This window comes from Chiloscyllium punctatum, chromosome 8 (genome assembly GCF_047496795.1).
Source record: "Chiloscyllium punctatum isolate Juve2018m chromosome 8, sChiPun1.3, whole genome shotgun sequence".
Classification (NCBI taxonomy): Eukaryota; Metazoa; Chordata; class Chondrichthyes; order Orectolobiformes; family Hemiscylliidae; genus Chiloscyllium; species Chiloscyllium punctatum.
Window position 1 is genome coordinate 10,650,422 of NC_092746.1, and position 14,102 is coordinate 10,664,523.

A 14,102-nucleotide genomic window follows, 5' to 3' on the forward strand; every position below is an offset into this window, starting at 1 on the left:
TTGAGAATGATTGGGATAGTCATGATATTCTAAAAGATAAAAGGTTAACATTTTCAGTGAGATCTTTCATCAGAAGCTGTTATAGATTATTACCGACTGAAACAAAAATGTAACACAGTGTACAACAGGTAGAGTAAAGGATCTGCAAATTACTTTTGCAAAGTGGGAGTTGATTGTCTTAATAACTTTTAATAGATTATTTTACAGAAGGTCAAAGTCAGAAGTTTTGATGGATGGTTACGTGGGTGTGTTTTTTTCTCTTAGATACAGTTGGAAACTTTAATTTTCCATTGGTTTCTTAAAGAACAACAGAATCTCTGTGGACAATCGTGTTTTTTTTTGAAGCAGACAGTGCCTGAGAGATTGATCGACAGCAAACCATACCATTTTGTATTCCAGTAGGATAAAAGCAAGTAATGAAACCCCTAAAAAGTGTGAAAGATCCCATCTTTTGTCAATTTATACAATCCTGAAACTTTGTAAATGGTTTTGAGATAAGCCATCAAAATGTAATAAGCTGTTTGAAGAAATGACCATCACAAATATGAGCTAAAAGAATTTTCCTGGACCAGTTGTTATTCCAGCAAGGATTGGAGTTGCATATGGAGACCCTCGGGAATTTGAATTCTAACACACTCTGAAGGAACTATTCAATTTATTCCACATTGACATCTCAGCCCTACAACTACACCGACCTCTGACCACTGACATCCTTCAGACCATGACCTGTCAACACCAGACTTGATACAGTCACCTATCCGTGACCCATTCCAAACCTGACCCACCCTCCCTGTTCCAGACCTGAGACCTACATACCCCACACTGAACCTGACTCCCCTTTTCTTGCTCTGAATCTGATTACCCCTTCCCCTGTTCCCAACCTGACACCCCCTTTCTCCACTTCAGGCCTGCTTTGGAGCCAGTCCCCCTTGACTCCAGGAGTCGACCACCTTCACTTCTCTGGACTCAACCAGCCTTTCCCTGCTCCAGGCTTGAACTCCCTTTCCCTGTTCTGGGCCCACCTACCCAACACATTGTGGGCTTGAACCCCCTTCAAGACCAGGAGCTGAACTCCCTCCCCTGCTCTGGACCTATTCTCCCTTCCCTTTCTCTGGACCCATTCTCCCTTCTCCAGCTCTGGACCCATCCTTCCTTCCCCTACTCTGGACAGATTCTCCCTTCCCCTGCTCTGGACCCATTTTCCCTCAGAACACAGAAGAACATAGAAAAGTACAGCACAGAACAGACCCTTTGGCCCATGATGTTATGCCCAGGATTATTTCTAATCTAAAATTAAGTAACCTAACCAACACACCCCTCAATTCACTGCTACCCATGTGCATGTCCAACAGTCTCTTAAGTGTTCCTGATGACTGTGCTACCACCACCACTGGCAACACATTCCATACATTCATAACTCTCTGCATAAAGAACCTACCTCTGATGTTTCCTTTACACCCTCCTCCTAACATCTTAAAACTATGACCCCTCGTGCCAGTCAATCCTGCCCTGGGGAAAAGTCTCTGGCTATTGACTCTATCCATTCCTCTCATTACCTTGTACACTTTGCTCAGGTCACCTCTCTGGCTCCTTCTCACCAGCGAAGAAAGACCGAGCTTAGTCAACCTCTCTTCTTAAGGCAAGCCCTCCAGTCCAGGCAGCATCCTGGTAAACCTTCTTTGTACCCTCTCCAAAGCCTCTGTATCTTTCCTATAGTAGGGCAATCAGAACTGGACACAATATTCCAAGTGTGGTCTCACCAGGGACTTAGAGAGCTGCAGCAAAACCTCGCAGCTCTTAAACTCGATCCCCCTATTAATGAAAGCCAAAACACCATATGCTTTCTTAACAACCCTATCCACTTGGTGGCAACTTTGAGGGATCTATGCACTTGAACACCAAGATCCTGCTTTTCCTCCACACTGCCAAGAATCTTGTCTTTAATCCTATATTCAGCATTTGAATTTGACCTTCCAAAATGAATCACTTCGCATTTATCCAGGTTGACCTCCATCTGCCATGTCTCAGCCCAGCTCTGCAACCGTCTATGTTGCACTGCAGCCTGCAATAGCCCTCGATACTATCGATGGCACCTCCAACCTTTGTGTCATCAGCAAATTTACTAACCCACCCCTCGACCTCCTCATCCAAATCATTTATAAAAACTACAAAGAGCAGAGGCCCAAGACAAGAGCCCTGCAGGACACCACTCACCAATCCAGGCAGCTTACTTTCTATCTACAACCACTTTCTGCCTTCTGTCAGCCAACCAATTCTGAATCCCAGACAGACAAATCTCCCTGTATCCCATCCCTCCTGACTTTATGAATGAGCCTACCATGAGGAACCTTATCAAATGCCTTGCTGGAGTCTATATACACTACATCCACTGCTCGACCTTTGTCAACCTGTCTCGTCACCTCCTTAAAGAACTCAATAAGATTTGTGAGGCATGAGCTGTCCCTCACAAAGCCATGCTGACTGCCTTTAATCATGCTATGCTTTTCTACATAGTCATAAATCCTATCCCTCAGAATTCTTTCCAAAACCTTGTTGACCACAGATGTAAGACTGACTGGTCTGTAATTACCAGGGATTTCCTTATTCCCCTTCTTGAATAGAGGAACAACAATGGGTCCTCCTTCGGACCCATTCTCCCTTACCCTGGTCTGGACAGAATCTCCCTTCGCCTGCTCTGGACCCATTCCCCCTTCCCCTACTCTGGAACCATTCTCCCTTCCCCTGCTCTGGAACCATTCTCCCTTCCTCTACTCTGGACCCATTCCCCCTACCTCTACTCTGGAGCAATTCCCCCTCCCCATGCTCTGGAATCATTCTCCCTTCCTCTACTCTGGACCCATTCCCCCTTCCCCTGCTCTGGAACCATGCCCCTTTCCCCTGCTCTGGAACCATGCCCCTTTCCCCTGCTCTGGAACCACTCTCCCTTCCTCTACTCTGGACCCATTTCGCCTACCTCTACTCTGGAATCATTCCCCCTTCCCCTGCTCTGGAACCACTCTCCCTTCCTCTACTCTGGACCCATTCCCCCTTCCCCAGCTTCCCCTTTCCTCTACTCTGGACCCATTCCCCCTTCCCCTGCTCTGGAACCACTTTCCTTTACTCTACTCTGGACCCATTCCCATTCCCCTTCCCCTGCTCTGGAACCACTTTCCTCTACTCTGGAACCATTCCCCCTTCCCCTGCTCTGGAACCATTCCCCCTTCCTCTACTCTGGACCCATTCCCCCTTCCCCAGCTCTGGACCTATTCCCCCTTCCTCTACTCTGGACACATTCCCCCTTCCCCTACTCTGGAACCATTCTTCCTTCCCCTGCTTTGGAACTACTCTCCCTTCCTCTACTCTGCACCCATTCCCCCTTCCCCAGCTCTGGACCCATTCCCCCTTCCTCTACTCTGGACCCATTCCCCCTTCCCCAGCTCTGGACCTATTCCCCTTCCCCAGCTCTGGACCCATTCCCCCTTCCTCTACTCTGGACCCATTCCCCTTCCCCAGCTCTCGACCCATTCCCCCTTCCCCAGTTCTGGAACCATTCTCCCTTTTCCAGCTCTGGATTTAACCTGCATCCTTGCATCACTGCAGATCTGACCACCCATCCCCAGGACGTGCATTTACTGTCATCGCATGGATTTGTATTTCCTCATCTACTGAGTAAATGTTTCCTGAGAGTCATAGAGCTTTTATGGCAATGAACGAGGCCCTTCAGCCCTTCATGTCTGGGCTGCTCATAAACGTCCAGCTATGATGATTCAATTTCCAAGCATTTGATCTCTAGCTTTATATTCCATGACATTTCAAGTATTTGTCTAAATATTAAAATGTCTTGTAAGTTTCTGCCTCTATCGTCTTTTTTTTGGCAGTGGGTTCCATGCACCCATAACCCTCCATTGAAGATTTTTTTTTCCTCAAATCCTTTCTAAGATTTTAGATTAGATTAGATTACTTACAGTGTGAAACAGGCCCTTCGGCCCAACAAGTCCACAACGACCCGCCGAAGCGTAACCCACCCAGACCCATTCCCCTATATTTACCTCTTCACCTAACACTACGGGCAATTTAGCGTGGCCAATTCGCCTAATCTGCACATTTTTTGGATTGTGGGAGGAAACTGGAGCACCCAGAGGAAACCCACGCAGACACAGGGAGAATGTGCAAACTCCACACAGTCAGTCGCCTGTGTCGGGAATTGAACCCGGGTCTCTGGTGCTGTGAGGCAGCAGTGCTAACCACTGTGCCACTGTGCCGCCCATCATATCTGTCTGCTCCATATCTTAAAACTGAGCCTTTTGGTTATTGACATGTCTACTAAGGGAAAACGTTTCCCCCTATCTGCTCTGTCTCAGAACTTTGTATATCTCCATCAAATCCCCCTTCAGCCTTTTTGCGCTGTATGGAAAATTACCCCAGCCTATTTTGTGGCTCTTCATAGCTGAATTGCTCCAGCCCAGGCAACAACCAGGTGAATCGCCTCTGCACCGTCTCATTTGCAATCACATCCTTCCTGTGGTGTGATGACTAGAACTGTACATAATACTCCAGCTGTGACCTAACTTACTTTATTTACATTATATATAGCTCCATCATAACCTCCTTTCTCTTGTATCCAATACCTTGACTAATAAAATTGGTGGCACAGTGGCTCAGTGGTTAGCACTGCTGCCTCACAGCACCAGAGACCCAGGTTCAATCCCATCCGTGGAGACTGTCTGTGTGGAGTTTGCACATTCTCCCCGTGTCTTGCATGGGTTCCCTCCGGGTGCTCTGGTTTCCTCCCACAATCCAAAGATGTTCAGGTCAGGTGTATTGGCCATGCTAAATTGCCCATTGTGTTCAGGGATGTATAGGTTAGGTGCATTAGTCAGGGAAAATGTAGGGTAGGGGGAATGGGTCTGGGTGGGTTACTCTTTGGAGGGCAGTGTGGACTTGTTGGGCCGAAGGGCCTGTTTCCACACTGTAGGGATTCTATGGAAAGGCCAGTATCCTGCATGCTTTCTTAACCACCTTATCTACCTGACCTGTTGCCTTAAATGATCTATGCCCTCAGAGGCTTGATATCTAAGGGCCTTCTGGCTCTGTACTTCCTATGATTCTACTATTCAATGTGTCCTCCCTTGTTTTGTTTAGTAATCCCTTGAAATCTTCAAACCTTTCAGGATTAATTTTAATTTGCCACTGTTCAGCACATTTGGCAAGCCCGTCTATATTGCCCTGTAGTCTGAGGTTTTCATCCTCACTGATCACTATGCCACCAATATTTGTATCATCAGTGACTTTAAGGATCATACCTACCATAATCACGGCTAGATCATTAATATACATAACAAACAATAAATAACCCTGCAGTTTGTCACTGGATACAGGCTTCCAATCATAACTTTGCACACCATACCCACCTAACCAGCACCACCACATTTTAACCATCATGCTCTGCTCCCTGCCACAAAGCCAATTTTGTATCTAATTTGCAAAATTGCCTGGATCCCACGGGGTGAATGCCACTTGCAACATATATCAGTCTAATGAACAATATCTATAGCTAGGAACTCACCCCACCTGTGAGCTAGAGAATATTTTCCATCTGTTCATTCCCCACTGGTTAAGAACAATGTGCTGTTTCAGAAAGTTATCAATGTAAAGTTTACAACTACTCTGTACATGATCTAAAGAAATAAACATTTGGGGCACAGTCAAAAATTTCCCTCTTTCGAGCCATTTTCTCCTGCTTTGTCTTTTAACTTGCATTTATTTGAGGAGGTTGGACTTTTCCCATTCCCATGACTCAAGGTTTGTTGAAGTAATCGAAGCCTTAGATGCATGGTTTCCCTTATATGCAACATATAATTCGGAGCAGGCCACATAGAGCTTCAATATGGAATTACAGTCTAAACAATTGAAATTACAAGAACATTCAAGCAGGATCACTCTTAATTTTCTTTACTGCAATCAAGACTGCAGTCAAATAGTTCTCAATATGCCTGCACAATGCTAAAAAGTTTGGAAGTTGCTTCTTTATAATCTTGAATAGGTTCTCAAGCAACATGACCCTTCGGGTTGCTTGTCACAATATTAAGTCTTTTAAGATCCCCAACAAGAGGAAGGCAGTACCAGCCTTGTCCTTAAAAGGTCACATTAGTAGCAATATTTTCTTTTAAAATGTTGAATCTCATTACATTATCTGGATTTTTGTGTGAGTTATTCTTATCTCATGCTCTGCAGAAGTGGCGTCACATCTCTCAGACTTCAGATTGGTGTATTTCCAGGCCCCCACACCCCTTCATGGTGAAATGTTTCGTATCTATGAAGAGTTCCTTTATAATTTTTTTTTGCGTTTAATGTTCATCTGAGATTAAAATCACTTACAGGGTCCATCACCTGCGACATTTATTACTTTAATGTAATGACGTCATTTATTTTTAGTTAGTCTCCTGAAAATTCATGGATCCTCAACCTAAACAACACATAACAACTTCAAGTAATGGAGTAAGTGGTCATGTGTTTTCCTTCAGCAGTTGGACATGATGAATGTTTAAAATGCCTCACAGCTAAATATAAACCTGCACAGTATGAAATTGATTTATCATTTCGAGTCTGCCTACAGTAGGGGTGCCTTGCTCTCTTCCACATCATGCTGACTTGGTTGAAAGTCATCGATAAGGTACTTATTCCTTCACTCTCTGGTGTAGTGACAGAGATTCAGATGTCCTCAGAGGCTTGATATCCCTTCAGGCATTTTTATCTCGTCGTTCCTTGCTGCCTGAAGCATTCTCCACAATGTCCACTGACTCTGTAGCAGCAATAACTTTCATCTGAAAATCAAAAAAGGTTTGTCAACTTTTAAAAAAAAAAGTGTTTACACATTCAAAACTACCATCATTACAGCCAGGGATGGCAGGTTGAGAAAATTCCGTCAGCTCTCTTGGCACTTTTCTGAATACATCAAAATGTTTCCACTCATTTTTATGGCCTTCCAAAGCATTTGATGCAGCATTTCGACGGACAGCCAAGTTTCACCTTTGGTACTGACCTGATGTCAGCAGACTGCAGTGCTGGTCTAAGTGAATATCCAGCAGCTCTCGATGTCAGTGTTAAAAATATTGTGGCAATGACAGGAATTTCCTCAAAGGGTATTTTAGCAGAATTCACATTCTGTTAATATTGAGAAAAAAAGCATTAACATGAGGGGGCACTTTCTGTACAATACAGCTAATGAGTACTGTGCCTCTTATTAGGAATGCTGTCCCATATACCCCATCCATTGCTTCATTGGTTGACAGATCTTTTTTTTGTTTGCAAGTTCATTATTAAGTGGCTGTGATCAGGGCCTGAAAATGTTTTTGACCCTTTTGGCTGGAGATCCTTAACTTTTCTTTCTGCAGTATAAATGCCTGAAAGGGTTAATACAGAATACCGCCTTGTGCATCAGCCACTTTAGTGAAGCCATCCAGACCTGGTGGGAGAAAGGCTTTGTATCTCAATGAGGTAAGGCCTACCTTTCAGTCCCTTCTTATAGGATGGAATCTTTCCAGCCCCCACATACCATGGCCCACGGCCAGAAAGTTGGGAAAATCATGTGAGATTTGGAGTGATGTGAAGACTAAAAAGTCGCAATTTCCAAACTATGTACCCAACGTAATGAGCAGTGAAAGGCTTATTAATGGAGATTTGCGGTTATTATCACCCACATTACCAGCTAATCTCATTGCATTAAAATGCCATCTATCCCATTCTCTTACCACTGGATAGAAGCTAAATGCTGGGAATGCCTGACATGGAAGTCTGAGTGGGTATCAGACAATCCCACTCACCATTTTGCTCCTTCAGTCCTCCAGCTTAGACACCTGGCACGAGTCTCTCAGAGCAGATGCCCCATACACCTCACACCTCATGGTACATCTCCGATTCACCTACAATGCACTTCAGCTTCACTTTGGAGTGCACCATCGTTTCTCATTAGGGTACCACTGCGCCCAGCACAAGGATTGGGCCAGGTTGTATCTCACAGCCCACTCCTTCCTCTCTTAGCACACCTGGATGCTCACAGAATCCCTGCCTTGCCTAGCCTCACCTCGCCTTTTAACACATTACACTCTCAATCAGACCTTAAAGGTTCACAATCTGGCCTTGCTGTTTAGCACAAACACAACGTGAGACAGTTGGTCATGTTTGTCAGCAATGCTTAGTCAAGGGGGTTCAATGTGTTACTGTACGGTGCATTTTTATCTCAATATGCTACTGTGGTAAGGTGATAGAGGAGCGGTAATGCCACTAGGCCAGTAATCCTGAGACTCAGACTGATGATTTAGATAGATGGGTTCAATTACCACCGTGTAAATGGTAATTAAAAATCAGAAATTAAAAGCTGGACTAAACGCAAGCATGAATCCACTGAAAATTATTGTATAAACCCCTCGGCGCCTTTATACCATTTTGGAAGGGAAATCTGTTGTCGTTGCCTGGTCTGGGTCTCCAGACCCACAGCAATGTGGTTGACTCCTAACTGCCTTCAGGACAATTTGTGATGGGTAATACATAGTGAGGGGGAATGTTCGGAAATTGAGAAAAAATATGTACGGATATCTCAGATAGCTGTAAGAATAATAGGGCTGTAATGGAAGGGGATTTTAACTTTCCAAACATTGATTTGGATTGCCGTCATGTTAAGGGTTTGGATGGAGAGGAATTTTTTAAGTGTGCTCAAGAAAATATTCTTATTCAAAAATGGATGCATCTTAAGAGAGGGAGCAAAACTTGACATTCTCTTGGGAAATAAGAAAGCACAAGTGGCTGAGGTGTCAGTGGGGGAGCACGTTGGGACAAGCGATCTTAATTCTGTTAGTTTTGTAATAGTTATGGAAAAGGATAGACCTGATCGAAAAGTTAAAGTTCTAAATTGGAGGAAGGCCAATTTTGACAGCATTAGGCAGGAACTTGTAAAAGTTGAATGAGGAAGCTGTTTTAGGTGAAGGGATGGTTGGAATTTGGGAGGCCTTCAAAAATGCGATAGCGAGAGCTCAGAGACAGTATGTTTCTGTCAATGAGAAGGGCAAGGCTGATAGGTGTAGGAAATGATGGAAATTTGAAAGATTGAGGTTCTGGTCGAGAAAAATAAAGAGCGTATGTCAGGTATAGTGAGTTGGGAATCAGTAAATAGCCAGAGGAATACAAGAGCAGTTGGGGTATACTTATGAGGGAAATCAGGAAGACGTGAAGGGGACATGTGATAGTTTAGGTAAATAGAATTAAAGAGCACCCAAAGAGATTCTACAAATACATTAAGGGCAAAAGAGAATCTAGGGAGAGAATAGGGTCCCTTAAAGATCTATGTGAGGAACACAGGAAATGGATGAGATACTAAATGAGCACTTTGCATCACTATTTAGTGTGGAGAAGGACGTGGAAGCTAGGGCACTTAGGAAAATAGCGCTGAAAATGTGTTGCTGGAAAAGCGCAGAAGGTCAGGCAGCATCCAAGGAACAGGAGAATCGACGTTTCGGGCATCAGCCCTTCTTCAGGATTCCTGATTCCTGAAGAAGGCCTCATGCCCAAAATGTCGATTCTCCTGTTCCTTGGATGCTGCCTGACCTTCTGCGCTTTTCCAGCAACACATTTTCAGCTCTGATCTCCAGCATCTGCAGTCCTCACTTTCTCCACTTAGGAAAATAAATAATGATGTCTTACAAAGTGTCCATATTACAGAACAGGAAGTAGTGGAGTTCTTAAAATGCATAAAGGTAGAGAAATCCCCAAGACCTGATCAAGTGTATCACAGAATTTTGTAGGAAGCAAGGGAAGTAATTACTGAGCCCCTTGCTGAGATATTTGTATCATCACCAGCCACAGCTGATGTGCTGGAAGACTAGAGAGTGGCTAATGTGGTGCCACTATTTAAGAAAGGTAAGGAAAAGCCAGGGAACTATAGCCCAATCAGCCTGATGTCAGCGGTGGGCAAGTTGTTTGAGGGGATTCTGAGGTATAGGAGTTACATGCATTTGGAAAGAGAAGGACTGATTAAAGATAGTCAGCATGGCTCTGTGGGAAATCATGCCTCACTAACTCAACTGAGCTTTTTGAAGATGTGACAAAGAAGATTGATGAAAGTAGAGCAATAGATGTTGTCTGTATAGGATTCAGCAAGGCGTTCGATAAGGTTTTGCATGGTAACAAGGGTAGATCAGTTGAAAGAAAGTGAGGACTGTAAATGCTGGAGATTAGAATCAAAAAGTGTGGTGCTGGAAATGTACAACAGGTCAGGCACCATCCGAGGAGCAGGAGAATTGATGTTTTGGGCATTCACCATTCATCAGGAATGATGAATGATAACATACGCCAGCGGCCTACATGGCAAAGATATGAATGTGCATCAACCAAATGGCCATATCTCAAAAGGGAGTACTCCTCAGTGAAGTCAGGGTCAGTGGCTCCACCTCACTAATATCTAGCATGGTTTTCTGGGCCAAAACATGTACAATGGAAGAGCCTCTTCAAGATAGTACAGCATTAATCATGTACTTTCGGGTGCAGGCCAAGTCCCAGTGTTTGAATTCAGTGACAAAGTCAAGGCAACATAACATGAAAAGAGAACTAGGGAAGGTAATAGTTGGAATTTGTACTAAACACTCATTCCTTTCTTCTCATCTTCTTTCTATCCCAAAAACTATGTCATGAAATATTCATTGCCATAATCTTTTGGAACCATCAAAGTCACTTTGGGCAAAAGTCAATGCCTTCACTAGAGTATAGAGGGTGCCAGTGGGGAACCTGCCACATTCCTGATTAGGTCTTGTACAGGAAAGCTCATAGATAGTCTTCACGGCCTGCCACCAGTTGAGGCTCTTAAGTAAGCAATTAGTACCCACTTATCCCAGAATTCCAGAGCTGTTGGAATTCAGCTAGCCAGTAGGTGGCATTGTGGGAACCCAAAAAGCAATCCTGACTGGCATTGTGCAGATGACCAAAAGGTTACTCCCCTGGCCTTGTTGCTAACCACCCTTTCTGTTACTTATCTGTGGCTTAGGTCTCCCTGTAGATCCAAAGCCTTCCTTGGGTGCTTTGCTAACAGCAACCACCACCAATCCGGTAATGCTCACTTCTGATTGGCTAGTGTTGCTTAAAGATTGGAAGTTTTGGCAAGGCATTCAGTTCCAATGAGCCTTTTGCTCAGACCACCATTACTTTCCTTTAGTTTCTCTCATTTTTGTTTTAGAACTATGAGTTGGAGTTGAGAATTGAGCTTTGAGCTTTGAACAACAGTTTATTATTTTTTTTAAAAATGGAGGACAAAAGACTTATGTTTGCTGTTGAGAATTGGCCTGGAAAGATAAAGCAGGATAATTACTGCTCTAAGAACATTATGGACAATTTGGCATTGAGATATTATACTCAGGGACTGGCAGCTGGTTGGATGTTCAAGTGGTCAATAAAAGGAGGACTGGTGCTAGCCAACCAACCATGGCGAATGCTAAAATAAGGAAGAGAAACCACAGGATAAATTGGTTTGACTGGATTTTTAGCAGGAGGTAGATTGCTGCTTTAGAAACTGCAGGACAGGTTTGTTTGGTTTTGCTCTCTCCAGTTATTTACCAGTTATTTACTTGTTCAAAGTACTGAGAAAAGTCTCCAGAAGTTTGCGGAAGCTATTTACATCAACTGGTGACTTCAGAATTCAAGGAAGATACAATCCTACACCCTTGCAACACAACCCATTGGATTTCATAACAGCTTGGAATTTATCATTGAAAAGTTGATCAAACTATCAACTTAGGATTTTAAACGATTTATCCCTCAAGTGTGTCTGTCTGTCAATGTGTGAGTGGAGGCTAGTGATCAAAGAAGATTGAGCTTCACCTGTGTTCTGCTAAAATTAAAGTTGTAATCAAGACTTGTTCATTTTTGTTTAAGTTGTAAACTTGGTATACAAGATCAGTCATTTGTAAAGGTTGGTTCGGAACAACTGAGCAATTTTGAGGTCATTGAATGTTTTAATTTCACTGAGTTATGAATCCAGTAATAGCAGGTCTGATTTGGTCTGGCTTGGTAGCTCTGTGTCATAATACTTTGCCAAAGGATTCTCAACCATTTGCTCATTATTTCCTATATGTTTCGAGTATTTCTACGGTAATTACAGTTGTCAAGCAAGGAAAAATGTCTGAAATTTCCTCTATCGTTGCCAGTTTTAATTCAACATTTATATGATCTTTAGCACTCAGCTCTGACAATGGCATGTGTCAAGATTATGATTTAGTTTTTGTATGCAGTCAGCCAATATTAATCTTATTACCTGACAATAAAGAGAATGCATTACATTCAAGTGTAATTATTGCTCAAAACTAACTTTCAGGATTTCAATAAATAAAAACTCTTATTATCCAGCAAAAAGTCTGTCACTTTTATTCATTAAAAAAAAACTTCAGGTCCAATGCTTTATTGTAATTGAAATATCTGATTATTCTTAAAAGGGTTCACAGATCTGAATTTGCATTTTACAAAATAAGGCTTGAATGCCTTCTATTCTTCTTTTCAATTATATTTATATTGACCATGTAATTGATTTGAAAGATCTGATTTTTCATAAAGGAGTTTTATTTTTGAAGTCTTCTTCCTCCAGTTCCTTTTTATCAGATTGATAAATTCTTAATCTCGCAAGGAATCAAGGGATACAGGGAGAGTGTGGCTAAGTGACGTTGAAATGCTCATCAGCCGTGATTGAATAGCGGAGTGGACTTGATGGGCCAAATGGCCTTATGTCCACTCCTATTTCTTAGGTCTTTTGTATCAGGTTTATCTTGTTATGTCAGCCACAAACTACTATTGGATTGTAAATTGAAGGAAATTATGGACAATGATAGATGGATGTCCAATTTTCCCTTCTACTGTTTGGATTTTACACCCGTGTGACAGTTGTAGTTCCAGCTTGCAAACGTAAAATCCAAAGTGATGTTGTTGAGTGGCAAACTTGACTTCAACTTGTCAGTTTCCCATAATATAAAAGATGAGTTAGCACTAATGTCTGCCACTTATCTGTGATTTAAAAAAAAATTCAATAGGTAACAGAGCTTGTTAACAAGTCAGCTGACCCAAATGTTAAGCTGAACCCAAAGTGTGGTTGACCATGTGCGTACAGGTGAGTGTGGGGAGTCCATATTCTCACAATAATGGGTTAAAAAAAAGTTAACAGGAGGAAATTACATCACTTGGTCTGTGCACGTTGGTCAAACTGACTTCAAGATGACATTTCCAATTTTGAGTCTCTCCACTTGCCCTCCAAAATCCGACCCAGCACTGGCCCCTCTCCACCGAAAGCTTTATCCGAGCCCAGGATGCGATTCTTTCATCATTATGCACCAGTTTGTTTTTTCAGCACTGGCCACCGCCAGTGCTGGGATTTCTGAAGTTGCTGGATAATAAAATCAGCCAGGCAGCCTTGAGAGCAGGAGTTCTCCCACTGGGAGATAAAGTCTCACTCACTATTATTTAGCACTCGATATAAGGTGGCCTTTTCTGAAAGCCAGTTGCTTTGCAGTATAACTAACAGGTGGAATGGGCAATCCGCCCCTAGTAAAATCCAGCTCTCAGCCTCAGCAAGAGATTATGCATCTTCATCATTGAAGTAAAAATCTGCAGTTCTAATAGGATGGATTGCCAGCCAATTGTAGGACCAACTTGATTTCTATCTGGTTGTACAATCACTGGGCAATATATTCCTTCATATTACACTCCTGTCAATTAAGGTGAAAATTATAACCTATCAAACATAGAACTATAGAATCTAAGAGCAGGAGTAATCCATTTGGCCTTTCAAGCCTGCGCTCCCCAATTGAATTTGATCATGATTGATCTTTTATCTCAAAGCCAGATTCCTGCTTTCTCCCTTTATGTCTTGATGCTTTTAATATTTGAAAAATTATCAACCTTGTCTTGATAATGCTCAGTCACCCAGCCCCCACAGCCCCAATTGGGGAAATATTGCCCTGTGTCTAGCCTGTCCAGTAAAACATTTTATACATTTCAGTCAGATCCTCTCTCACTCTTCTAAGCTCCAATGATTACACGCTCGGTTGGACCAATCTCACCTCATGTAACAGACA